General features: G+C 35.3%; 1 non-coding gene across 1 annotated transcript; it reads right to left on the reverse strand.

Annotated features, from left to right (window-relative positions):
- Positions 1 to 12,841: 12,841 nt before the first annotated feature.
- LOC112753146 (small nucleolar RNA R71) lies at positions 12,842 to 12,949 on the reverse strand. The gene has a single exon (XR_003177543.1). It is a non-coding gene; the product is annotated as a small nucleolar RNA R71 (small nucleolar RNA).
- Between the last annotated feature and the right edge of the window lie 283 nt (positions 12,950 to 13,232).

The following is a 13,232-nucleotide window of genomic DNA, read 5'->3' on the forward strand; positions in this document are numbered from 1 at the left end:
GATTGTTGTAATTTAGCTTCTCTTAATTTTCTCTTCAGAGTCCTTTCAGGTTCTGGATCAGCTTCAACAAGAATGTCTTTTTCTCTGTCCCTGCTCATAAGAAAGAGAAGAGAAAAAGAAAAGAAGAGGAATCCTCTATGTCACAGTAAAGAGGATCCTTATTGTTAGTAGAAGAAAAGAAGAAGAAATTCGAACACAGATAGAAGAGGGGGTTCGAATTTGGTGATGATGTGAGGAAGAGATGTTAGTTAATGAATGAATAAATAGAATAGAATGAGAGAGAAGGAGGGAATTTTCGAAAATTATTTTTGAAAAGGAGTTAGTGATTTTTGAAAATTGGTTTTTGAAAATTTGTTAGTAATTTTCGAAAATTAAGTTTTAAAAATTAAAATAATTAATAAATTAAAAAGAAATTTTGAAAAAGGGAAGAGATATTTTCGAAAATGAGAGAGAGAGAGTTAGTTAGGTGGTTTTGAAAAAGTTAAGAAACAAACAAAAAGTTAGTTAGTTAGTTGAAACAAATTTTGAAAAGATAGGAAGTTAGGAAGTTAGAAAAATATTTTGAAAAGATATTTTTGAAAAAGATAAGATGAGAAGATATTTTTGAAAAGATATGATAGAAATTAGTTTTTGAAAAAGATTTGATTTTTAAAATCTCAATTAATGACTTGATTCATAAGAAATCATAAGATATGATTCTAGAACTTAAAGTTTGAATCTTTCTTGACAAGCAAGTAACATACTTCAAATTTTTTGAATCAAAACATTAATTGATTAGTTATTTTCGAAAATTTTATATAAAAATAAGAAAAAGATTTTTGAAAAATATTTTTAGAATTTTCGAAAATAACTAAGAATTTTGAAAAAGATTTGATTTTTGAAAAAGATTTTGAAAAAGATAAGATTTTCAAATTGAAAATTTGATTTGACTCATGAGAAACAATTTGATTTTAAAATTTTTTGAAAAAGTCAATCCAAATTTTTGAATTTGATGAGAGAAAAAGAGAAAGATATTTTTTTTATTTTTGAATTTTTATGATGTGAGAGAAAAACACAAAAAAAATGCAATGCATGAAATTTTTAGATCAAAACATGTGATGCATGCAAGAATGCTATGAATGTCAAGATGAACACCAAGAACACTTTGAATGTCATGATGAACATCAAGAACATATTTTTGAAAAATTTTTAATGCAAAGAAAACATGCAAGACACCAAACTTAGAATTCTTTAATGCTTAGGCACTAAGAATTCAAGAATGCATATGATAAACATGAAAAGACACAAAACAAAAAATCATCAAGATCATACAAGAAGACTCACCAAGAACAACTTGAAGATCATGAAGAACACTATGAATGCATGAATTTTCGAAAAATGCAAGATGCATATGCAATTGACACCAAACTTATAATGTGACTCAAGACTCAAACAAGAAACATAAAAATATTTTTTTGATTTTTATGATTTTCTTATTTTTTAGGATTTTTTTTTCGAAAATTATATGAAAAAGGAAAATAAGGATTCCAAAATTTTTAATATGAATTCCAGGAATCTTGCATTCTTAGTCTAAAGCTTCAGTCCAGGAATTAGACATGGCTCACTAGCCAGCCAAGCTTTCAAAGAAAGCTTCAGTCCAAAACACTAGACATGGCCAATGGCCAGCCAAGCTTCAGCATTTAACATGAGAGTATATTGCTCTTGATAACAAATTGCAAGCCTCAGTCCAAATAAATTTAGACATGGCTTTACAGCCAGCCAGGCTTTACATGCTTCATGAAACACTAGAATTCATTCTTAAAAAATTTTGAATAAAATTTTTGAAAACATTTTTTTCGAAAACAAAAGAAGAGTTTTTGAAAGATTTTTGAAAACTTTTTGAAAAGAAAACAAAAAGAAAGTTACCCAATCTGAGCAACAAGATGAACCGTCAGTTGTCCAAACTCGAACAATCCCCGGCAACGGCGCCAAAAACTTGGTGCACGAAATTGTGATCTCCAGGCTCGAACAAATCCTGGTAATGGCTCCAGAGCTTGGTGCTCTGATCTTAATTCATAATTGTCACAACTTCGATACAACTAACCAGCAAGTGCACTGGGTCGTCCAAGTAATACCTTACGTGAGTAAGGGTCGAATCCCACGGAGATTGTTGGTATGAAGCAAGCTATGGTCACCTTGTAAATCTCAATCAGGCGGATATAAAATAATCATGGAGTTTTCGAATATTATATAATAAAATAGGGATAGAGATACTTATGTAAATCATTGGTAGGAATTTCAGATAAGCGAATGGGGATGCTTTTCGTTCCTCTGAACCTCTGCTTTCCTGCTATCTTCATCCAATCCGTCTTACTCCTTTCCATGGCTGGCTTTATGCAAGGGCATCACCGTTGTCAGTGGCTACATCCCCTCCTCTCAGTGAATAATATGCTCACGCACCCTGTCACGGCACGGCTATTCATCTGTCGGTTCTCGATCATGCTGGAATAGGATTCACCCTCCTTTTGCGTCTGTCACTAACGCCCAGCACTCGCGAGTTTGAAGCTCGTCACAGTCATTCAATCATTGAATCCTACTCAGAATACCACAGACAAGGTTTAGACCTTCCGGATTCTCTTGAATGCCGCCATCATTCTAGCTTACGCCACGAAGATTCTGGTTAGGAGATCTAAGAGATACTCATTCTAGCTTAATTCATGTAGAACAGAAGTGTTTGTCAGGCACGCGTTCATAAGGGAGAAGGATGATGAGCGTCACACATAATCATCACCTTCATCACGTTCTTGGGTGCGAATGGATATCTTAGAAGCGAAATAAGAAGAATTGAATAGAAAACAGTAGTACTTTGCATTAATCTTTGAGGAACAGCAGAGCTCCACACCTTAATCTATGGAGTGTAGAAACTCTACCGTTGAAAATACATAAGTGAAGGTCCAGGCATGGCCGAGATGGCCAGCCCCCTAAAACATGATCACAGGATCAATACAATCCAGGATGCCTAATACAATAGTAAGAGGTCCTATTTATAATAAACTAGTCACTAGGGTTTACATGAGTAAGTAATTGATGCATAAATCCACTTCCGGGGCCCACTTGGTGTGTGTTTGGGCTGAGCTTGAGTGTAGCACGTGCAGAGGCCATTTGTGGAGTTGAACGCCAGTTTCTGTGCTAGTTTGGGCGTTCAACTCTGGTTTTGGATCCTTTTCTGGCGCTGGACGCCAGATTTGGGCAGAAGGCTGACGTTGAACGCCAGTTTACATCGTCAATTCTTGGCCAAAGTATGGACTATTATATATTTCTGGAAAGCCCTGGATGTCTACTTTCTAACGCAATTGGAAGCGCGCCATTTCGAGTTCTGTAACTCCAGAAAATCCACTTTGAGTGCAGGGAGGTCAGAATCCAACAGCATCAGCAGTCCTTTTTCAACCTCTGAATCTGATTTTTGCTTAAGTCCCTCAATTTCAGCCAGAAAATACCTGAAATCACGGAAAAACACACAAACTCATAGTAAAGTCCAGAAATGTGAATTTAACATAAAAACTAATGAAAACATCCCTAAAAGTAACTAGATCCTACTAAAAACATACTAAAAACAATGCCAAAAAGCGTATAAATTATCCGCTCATCAGCAAACATGTGCATCAACATTGGTTAGAATTCCGGGGTTGCAAGTCATGAGCAAGAAATTAAACTAAGAGGCTTAACAAGCAAGAAATATTAAAGTGCAAGGAACTAATTCAAGTAACTAAAGCTGGTATAAGCAATTCCAAACTAATAAGAGAACATCCAATATAATTCTACCCTAAAACTAGACAAATAACTATAACTAAGACAAAGCAATTGGAATTTTTTTGGTTTTCAAATATGAATACTAAAAGCAACTCTTGGCTAGGCATAGGAATTAGGGTCACCATCCTCATAACCATATCTTGACAATTATGAGAAACCAAACTCATTAAGTTTACTTTTATACTTGAAGTATATTAAATGGCTTGGTCAACATCAATCCATAAGGTCCAACCTAGCCACCAATTGACTTGGTAGTAGGCTAGTGTCAATGGTTATCAAATTGACCACTAAGGGGTTCTCAAATCATCAAATCCATTTGACCCAATGACTCAAGTTTACCCAATTCCCTTAGCCTAGGCCAAGAGTAAGGAAAACTACTCCATAACTAAAGGAAACATTTCATCAAACACATGGTAAGCATTACTAAGAGACATATTCAAAATGCAATTAAATTGAAATTGAAAGGTACCCACTAACAATTATAAATGGAAAATCACTCAAACAACACAATTAATCACGGAAATCATCAATGTAACATTAACAATTCAAGATCCACAAGATTCATGAAATGGGTAGAAAATGACAATGGACAAGAAAACATAAATCTAACACAAGATCTAAATAAAATTATACTAAGGAATTCAAATTAAATAATTAAAACTAGAAATTAACAAGATCCAATTCAGAATTCAACAAGGGAAGATCAAATCAAAACTAGATCTAGAGAGGAAAAAGGGTTTCTCTCTCTAGAAGAACAAAAACCAAAAACTAGCTAAAATTGTGTCTAAGTGTGTAATGAATGATCCCCCCTTTTCCCCTAGGGTTCTTGGGTCTTCTCCATGCAGAACCAGCTTGAATTTGGGCGTGTTGAGCCTCAGAAATCGCCAGGCACGATTTCTTTTAATGAGGTCACGTGCAGCTTGTCACGTTTACGCGCCATGCACGCGTGCGCGTCGATTGAATCTCGCGATCCATGCGTGCGCGTCCAGTACGCGTGTGCGTCGATGGAAGTTTTGCTAATCCACGCGGATGCGCTAATCCTCGGGCGCTAATCCCAACTTTCTGCACCCACGCGTGCGCGTGAGGTGCACGTGCGCGTCGATGCTGAATTCTCCAAAATCCAATTCTTCATGTCCCCTCCACTTGTGCATGCTTTCTTTCTCTCTTCTAGACCATTCTTGCCCTATAAACTCTGAAATTACTCAACAAACACATCACGGTATCAAATGGTAATAAAAGAGAATCAAAATATGGCGATTTTAAGGCAAAAGAAGCATGTTTTTTATTATGAAGCAATATTAGGAAGAGAACACAAAACCATGCAATTCTTGTGAATAAGTGCAGAAAATATTGACAAAACCCCTCAAATTCTACACAATATAAACCACAAAATTGGGGTTTTTCATGCGCACAGTAACTTGTGCGTACGCACAGGCAGCATAGCAGAGCAAAGTGTGCGAGGGCACAATATCTGGCGTGTCGCACGAGCATTCAAAGTATAGCAAAGTGTGCGTGCGCAGAACCTCTTGTGCATACGCACAGCCTGAGATTTCGGCCAAGTGTGTGTGCGCACATGTCTGTGCGTACGCACAGGTGCCTGCACATGCCTTCATTAAAAACGCACATGAGTCGCATTTTTGAGGGATTGGAGGCCCAATTCTGATGGCCATAGCTCATATTGGAGGGGGAAAACATTGAGGAAGTTGGGGCATATCATTAGGAGTAGTAGCAGATAGTAGTAGGAGGTTTTTTTAGGTTAGTTTTTCTTTAAGTTTTCTCTCAACACCATTAGGGTTTATATTAGGTTTTTACATTTCAAATGCCATTTCCAATTTTTGATCTTGGATTTTGCTAGCCTCCATTGTAAGTATCTCTTGATTACTACTCTTTATAGTTATAATTTTGATACTCTTTCTTGTAGTTAAAGTCATAATGTTAATATATATACTTTTTGCAATTTTGATCTCTTGTTGATGGTTTTGATGATTGATGATTGTTATATGCTTAGTTGAGTTGCTAATTGCTTTTGATTAATTGTTGCTCATAATTTCAAGCATTTTCTCAATTTTGTCATGAATTGTGTTTATGCCCACCAAGTGTATGTGGAAATGTCAATTTTGATTATGGGCTAAATTTCCACCTCATAACTTGGGGAAAATGAGCTTATGGGTTCCTAGAGTTGGAATGTCCAACATTTAGTGATAATTCTTGGATTGTTAATTGTGTTTGTTTCCACTAAAGCTAACTTGTTGCTGAGCCAATTAGCAAGTGAGCTAGGATTTGTAGATTAAGAACAATTATGCTCCTTAACCTACTCTCCAATGTGAGGGTTAACTAAGTGAGATTAATCCATTACAATTGTCATAGTTGTGGTTGCAACAAGGAAAGGATCCCTAGCTCATCCCAAGTCAAGATTTTATTTATGCTTTGAATCACACACACACACACACACACACATACATCAATCACTTTTATATCTTACTTGTTCATATTACATGGCTAGTTCTTTAATTCCCTTATTAGTTCATTACTTGCAATTTTGAATGTTCTTTTATTCCTTTAATTGTTTATTTCTTAATTGAAAACCCCTTTTGCCTTCACAACCAAAATTGTGCACTCATTGATCACTAGTCCTTGGGAGACGACTGGGAATTAAAACTCTCGGTTTATATTTGTTTTGAAAAGTGACAATTTGTCCTTCCAAACATTGGTGGATGATTAATCGTTGGTATGAACTAGGCTTGCAACGTAATTATTTTGTGAAAATTCTTAACCGACGATAATCTTCTCTCCTAACATAGACTTAGTACTCAGAAAGACCGAGCAAGCCAGGTGACTTCCATCCCATGGAAAGCTCGCCACTAAATGGGAAGGCACGTTCAAAATTCTCGAGGTCCTCAAAAAAGGAGCCTATAAACTCGAAACTTTTAGATGGTACTATGTTACCTAACTCTTGGAATATTTCATCTCTAAAGCCATATTACAGCTAAGAAAGACAGGGACAGGCTTGTACTCTTTTTCCTACTCATGATTTTTCCCAAAAGGGTTTTGCTTGGAGAGGTTTTATGAGACAAGCCTACCTGCACCTTTGTAAATAAAGGTTGTATAATATACTGTTGTGATCGGATAAAAGCCGAACTATAACTACTATTTCATCTTTCAAACATATATTATCCTATCATTACCGAAATTTCTGATACAGATCTATATAAATTACGACTACTTAAAAATTACAACAGATTATTCACTCGAATAATCAAACAATCAACTATATTTATCCACTCGAGATAAGTATTCAACTAAAAGTCGCATCATTTACACATGTGCAATAAAAAACAAATTTATTAAATCATCAACAAAAGTGAACAAATGAGTTATACTCGCATAAATAAATCTAATCCTGTCAAACCCCTTCCAAAAATGTGGAACACTTCATCAATGGCAAGCTCAGACACTTGCTTAGATCAACTATCAAACAAAAATGAGATACTCTCGTTTTACTATCAAATCCCTAAATGAATAGGGACACACATTCCAAGGACAAATATTGCCAGAATCAAACTATTAGTTTACCAACCATGTTGGAAATTTGCAAAAAGTAAAAAACATATTAATGTCAACCTAACAATTACCATTCACTGAAGGGAAACCATGTAACCAAAATACTAGTTCAATGTTTTCAAAATAAAACCAAGCATACTACTGTCTATTACAAAAGCCAAACTTGGCGAACACTATAAGTTAAAAATCCAAATACAATTTACTTTAAATTTTCACCTTTCTCCTCTACAGCCTCATCATCACCTACAAATGCACCATCACGCACTACCTTCCCAGCCTCTATTTGTGAGAAATCTATATTGGCAGCAAGAAACTTTGCCTACATCACTGCACACTCAAAACCCTCTGCAAAAGCATCTAAAATCTCAACCTCCTTATTCTTCTCCTTCATTTTTACGATTACCTCAATAACTTGATCCCTCATATGCGAAATCTCACCATCCCTCTTTCGTAGCGCTTCTATATCTTTGTTATGTTCAATCTTCTCCAACTTCAGATCCTCCTCTTTCACAACCAAGTTCTTTTTCAAATCCTCTATTACTATCTCTTTCAAGTAAAGTTCTTCTTTCAAACAAAACAGTTCTCCGCTCTTTTCCATAAGCTTCTTATGCTGAACTTCTCGTCTACGACCAATACTAACTAGACAAAAGCCCAGAGTCTAAAACACGAGAGTTATATAAGACATAGACTGAGTTTTTCACAAAACACATAAAAATCAATTTTCATACCTACAAATACTGGTTGACAACAACATCCCCGACCTCTTCAATAAGAGTTCGGTCAGAAGAAGATTGCAGAACCTCATCAGCTATCACCATGAAAGGGAAATTCTTATCTCAAACCGAAGAACCATCACCCTCACTGGCAAACCAATGATGTTTCTCTTGCTTCGTTACAAAAGCCGAGAGCTCCTCCAAAGGAATCCTTTTATCCTTCTCAGCAACCTCATCACTGAGGTTAATGACATCAACTTTCCTCTTCTTGAAAACAAAGTTTTGTTCTTGGGGGCTGGCTAATCCACCTCCCCATCGCCATGAACTTTTTCTAGATTTGAACATGAACCCTGCTTATCCAAATTCTTCGTCTTCAGCTGACCTCTCAAGCTCGATGCCGAAACCCTAGGATATTTGCCACCTGTATATAAAACTAAGTAGTGTAAAAAACAAAGATAAAACCACAACCCACTAAAGGGTAGCAACTCAACACGCTCTCACCAAGGAATTCACCACCGATTTCTTACCTTTCTCCCTGAGAAGTAACCCAAATATAGAAATCAGATCTGCTCTGTCAATAAATTCATCAAGATACCCTATTATACACTCGTTCCGAGGAGAGATATGCTTCGGACCAAGTATATGTTGTGGCTATTGATGAGCGGATAATTTATACGCTTTTTGCCATTGTTTTTACATAGTTTTTAGTATGATTTAGTTAGTTTTTAATATAATTTTATTAGTTTTTAAATAAAAATCACATTTCTGGACTTTACTAGGAGTTTGTGCATTTTTATGTGATTTTAGGTCATTTCTGGCTGAAATTGAGGGATTTGAGCAAAAATGTGATTCAGAGGCTGAAGAAGGACTGCAGATGCTGTTGGATTCTGACCTCCCTGCACTCGAAGTGGATTTTCTGGAGCTAAAAAAACCCAATTGGTGCTCTCTCAATTGTGTTGGAAATTAGACATCTAGGGCTTTCCAGCAATATATAATACTCTATACTTTGCCCGAGTTTAGATGACGCAAACTGGCGTTTAACGCCAGCTTTCTGCCCTATTCTGGCGTTAAACGCCAGAAACAAGTTGCAAAGCAGAGTTAAACACCAGAAACAAGTTACAAACTGGCGTTTAACTCCAAAAAGAGTCTCTACACATGAAAGCTCAATGCTCAGCCCAAGCACACACCAAGTGGGCCCGAAAGTGGAATTCTACATCATTTACTTATCTTATGTAACCCTAAATACTAGTTTAGTATAAAAACTACTTTTAGTGATTTATTTTACATCTTTTGATCATCCTTGATCAGGGATTGGTCTTTTTCCCTATTTTCAAATTCATATGCCATTTGGGGAGGCTGGCCATTCGGCCATGCCTAGACCTTGTTCTTATGTATTTTCAACGGTAGAGTTTCTACACACCATAGATTAAGGTGTGGAGCTCTGCTGTTCCTCATGAATTAATGCAAAGTACTATTGTTTTTCTATTCAACTCAAGGGTATTTCTTCTCTAAGATATTCAGTCGCAGACAAGAACATGATGAATGTGATGATTATGTGACGCTCATCACCATTCTCACTTATGAACGCGTGCGTGACAAACACTTCCGTTCTACATGAAAGCAAGTTTGAATGCATATCTCTTAGCCTCCTGATTTAAGATCAGATTCTTCGTGGTATAGGCTAGAATTATTGGCGACCATTCTTGAGATCTGGAAAGTCTAAACCTTGTCTGTGGTATTCCGAGTAGGATCTGGGAAGGGATGGTTGTGACGAGCTTCAAACTTACGAGTGCTGGGCGTAGTGACAGACGCAAAAGGATCACTGGATCCTATTCCAGCATGATCGAGAACCGACAGATGATTAGCCATGCGGTGATAGCGCATTTGGACCATTTTAACTGAGAGGACGGGATGTAGCCATTGACAACGGTGATGCCCAACATACAGCTTGCCATGGAAAGGAGTATGAGTGATTGGATGAAAGCAGTAGGAAAGCAGAGGTTCAGAAGGAACAAAAGCATCTCCATGCGCTTATCTAAAACTCTCCCCAATGAATTGCATAAGTATCTCTATCCTATTTTATATTTTAAATTATTTTTTAACTACCAATTCACCATAACCATTTGAATCTGCCTGACTGAGATTTGCAAGATGACCATAGCTTGCTTCAAGCCGACGATCTCCGTGGGATTGAGCCTTACTCACGTAAGGTTTATTACTTGGACGACCCAGTGCACTTGCTGGTTAGTTGTGCAAAGTTGTGAAAAAGAACTAAGATTATGAACGTGCATATTAAGTTTTTGGCATCGTTACCAAAGAATGAACAATCACGATTTCGTGCACCAAGTTTTTGGCGCCGTTGTCGGGGATTGTTCGAGTTTGGACAACTGACGGTTCATCTTGTTGCTCATATTAGGTAATTTTATTTTAATTTTAAGCTTTTGTTTTTATTCTTTTTATTTTCGGAAAATTTTCAAAAAAATAAATAAAAATAAATTATCCTATGGCTTCAGAATTTTTAAGAATGAATTCTAGAGTTTCATGATGATCTGTTGAAGTCTGGCTGGCTGTGAAGCCATGTCTAATCTTTTGGACCGAGGTTTCAACTCATCATCACAAGAGCTTTTTTTATTCTCATCAATTTAGCTGTTGTATGCCTGATTTGTATCTAGTATTTTGGACCGGAGCTTTCACTGAAAGCTTAGCTGGCTAGTAAGCCATGTCTAATTCCTGGACCGGAGCTTTAGACTAACATTGCATGATTCCTGGAATTCTCATTAGAAATTTTGAAATTCTTATTTTTCTTTTTCAAATTAATTTTCGAAAAAAAATTATAATAAAATCATAAAAAACCAAAAATTTGATGTTTCTTGTTTGAGTCTAGTGTCAATTTTTAAGTTTGGTGTCAATTGCATTCTTTTATTTTTCTTAAAAATTTTTGAAAAATTCATGCATAATGTCCTTCATGATCTTCAAGTTGTTCTTGATGATCTTCTTTGTTTGATCTTTGCATTTTCTTGTTTTGTGTCTTTTCTTGTTTTTCATATGCATTTTCAATTTGTTAGTGTCTAATTATTGAAAATTTCTATGTTTGGTGTCTTGCATGTTTTTCTTTTCTTAAAAATTTTCAAAAATAAGTCTTGATGTTCATCTTAATCTTCAAAGTGTTCTTGGTGTTCATCTTGACATTCAAAGTGTTCTTGCATGCATTAGTTGTTTTGATTCATAATTTTTATGTTTTGTTCTAATTTGGTGTTTTTCTCGTTCCTCATTAAAAATTCAAAAATAAAAAAATATCTTTCCCTTATTCTTCTCATAAAATTCGAATATTTGAGTTGACTTTTTCAAAATTCTTAAAATCTAGTTGTTTCTTATTAGTCAAGTCAAATTTTCAATTTAAAAATTCTATCTTTTTCAAACCTTTTCAAAAATCAAATCTTTCTCATTTTTTTTCTTATTTTTGAAAACTTTTTAAAATGATTTTCAAATTTTTTTTTTAAATTTCATTTTATAATTTCAAAATCTTTACTAACAATTAATGTGATTGATTCAAAAATTTTAAAGTTTGTTACTTGCCTATTAAGAAAGATTCCATCTTTAAATTTTAAAATCATATCTTTTAGTTTCTTGTTAGTCAAGTAATCAACTTTAATTTTCAAAATCAAATCTTTTTAATATCCTTTTCAAATCTTTTTCAATTTCAATCATGTCTTTTTCAAAACTTAATTTCAAAATCTTTTCTAACTTCTTATCTTTTCAAATTTAATTTTCAAATCTTTTTCAATTAACTACTTGAATTTTTATTTTAAAAGTTTTCTATTTCAATCATATCTTTTTCAAAACCACCTAACTAATTTTCCCTCTCTAATTTTCGAAAACTCTTCCCCACTTTTTCAAAATTCCTTTTTAATTAACTATTTGTTTTAAATTCTAATTTAATTTAATTTTATTTTTCTTTTTAAATTTCGAATTATAACTAATAGTCAAAATAAAAACAAATTTTTATTTATTTATTTTATTTAATTTTTGAATTCTTCCCCCTCTCATCTCTTTTTATTTATTTAATTATCTACTAACACCCCTCTTCCATTCAAAAATTCAAACGCATTCTTCTCCTCTGTGTTCGAATTCTTATCTTCTCCTTCTTCTATTCTTCTCTTCTTCTACTCACATAAAGGAATCTCTATACTGTGACATAGAGGATTCGATATTTTCTTTTCTGTTCTATTCTTTTTCATATGAGCAGGAACAAGGATAAGAACATTCTTGTTGAAGCTAACCCTGAACCTGAAAGGACTCTGAAGAGGAAACTAAGAGAAGCTAAAGCACAACCCTCTGGAGAGGACCTGACAGAAATTTTTGAAAAAGAAGGAGACATGGCCGAACCTAATAACAATGGTGGAGATGCAAGGAAGATGCTTGGTGACTTTATTACACCTTCTTCTAACTTCTATGGAAGAAGCATCTCACTTCCTGCAATTGGAGCAAACAATTTTGAGCTTAAACCTCAATTGGTTTCTCTAATGCAACAGAATTGCAAGTTTCATGGACTTCTAATGGAAGATCCTCATCAATTTTTAGCTGAATTCCTGCAAATCTGTGACACTATCAAGACCAATGGAGTTGATCCCGAGGTCTACAGGCTTATGCTTTTCCCTTTTGTTGTAAGAGACAGAGCTAGAACATGGTTGGATTGACAACCTAAGGATAGCCTGAACTCTTGGGATAAGCTGGTCAGTGCTTTCCTGGCCAAATTCTTTCCACCTCAAAAGATGAGCAAGCTTAGAGTGGAAATCCAAATCTTCAGACAGAAGGAAGGAGAATCCCTCTATGAAGCTTGGGAAAGATATAAGCAACTGATCAAAAGGTGTCCTACTGACATGCTTCCAGAATGAAGCATGATAAGTATATTCTATGATGGTCTGTCTGAGTTGTCAAAAATGTCATTTGACCATTCTGCAGGAGGATCTCTTCACGTGAAAACCCCTGCAGAAGCTCAGGAACTCATTGAAATGGTTGCAAATAACCAGTTCATGTACACCTATGAGAGGAATCCTGTGAATAATGGGACGCCTCAGAAGAAGGGAGTTTTTGAAATTGATACTCTGAATGCCATATTGGCTCAGAACAAAATATTGACTCAGCAAGTCAATATGATTTCTCAGAGTC

The sequence above is a fragment of the Arachis hypogaea genome, chromosome 15 (genome assembly GCF_003086295.3).
Source record: "Arachis hypogaea cultivar Tifrunner chromosome 15, arahy.Tifrunner.gnm2.J5K5, whole genome shotgun sequence".
Lineage (NCBI taxonomy): Eukaryota > Viridiplantae > Streptophyta > Magnoliopsida > Fabales > Fabaceae > Arachis > Arachis hypogaea.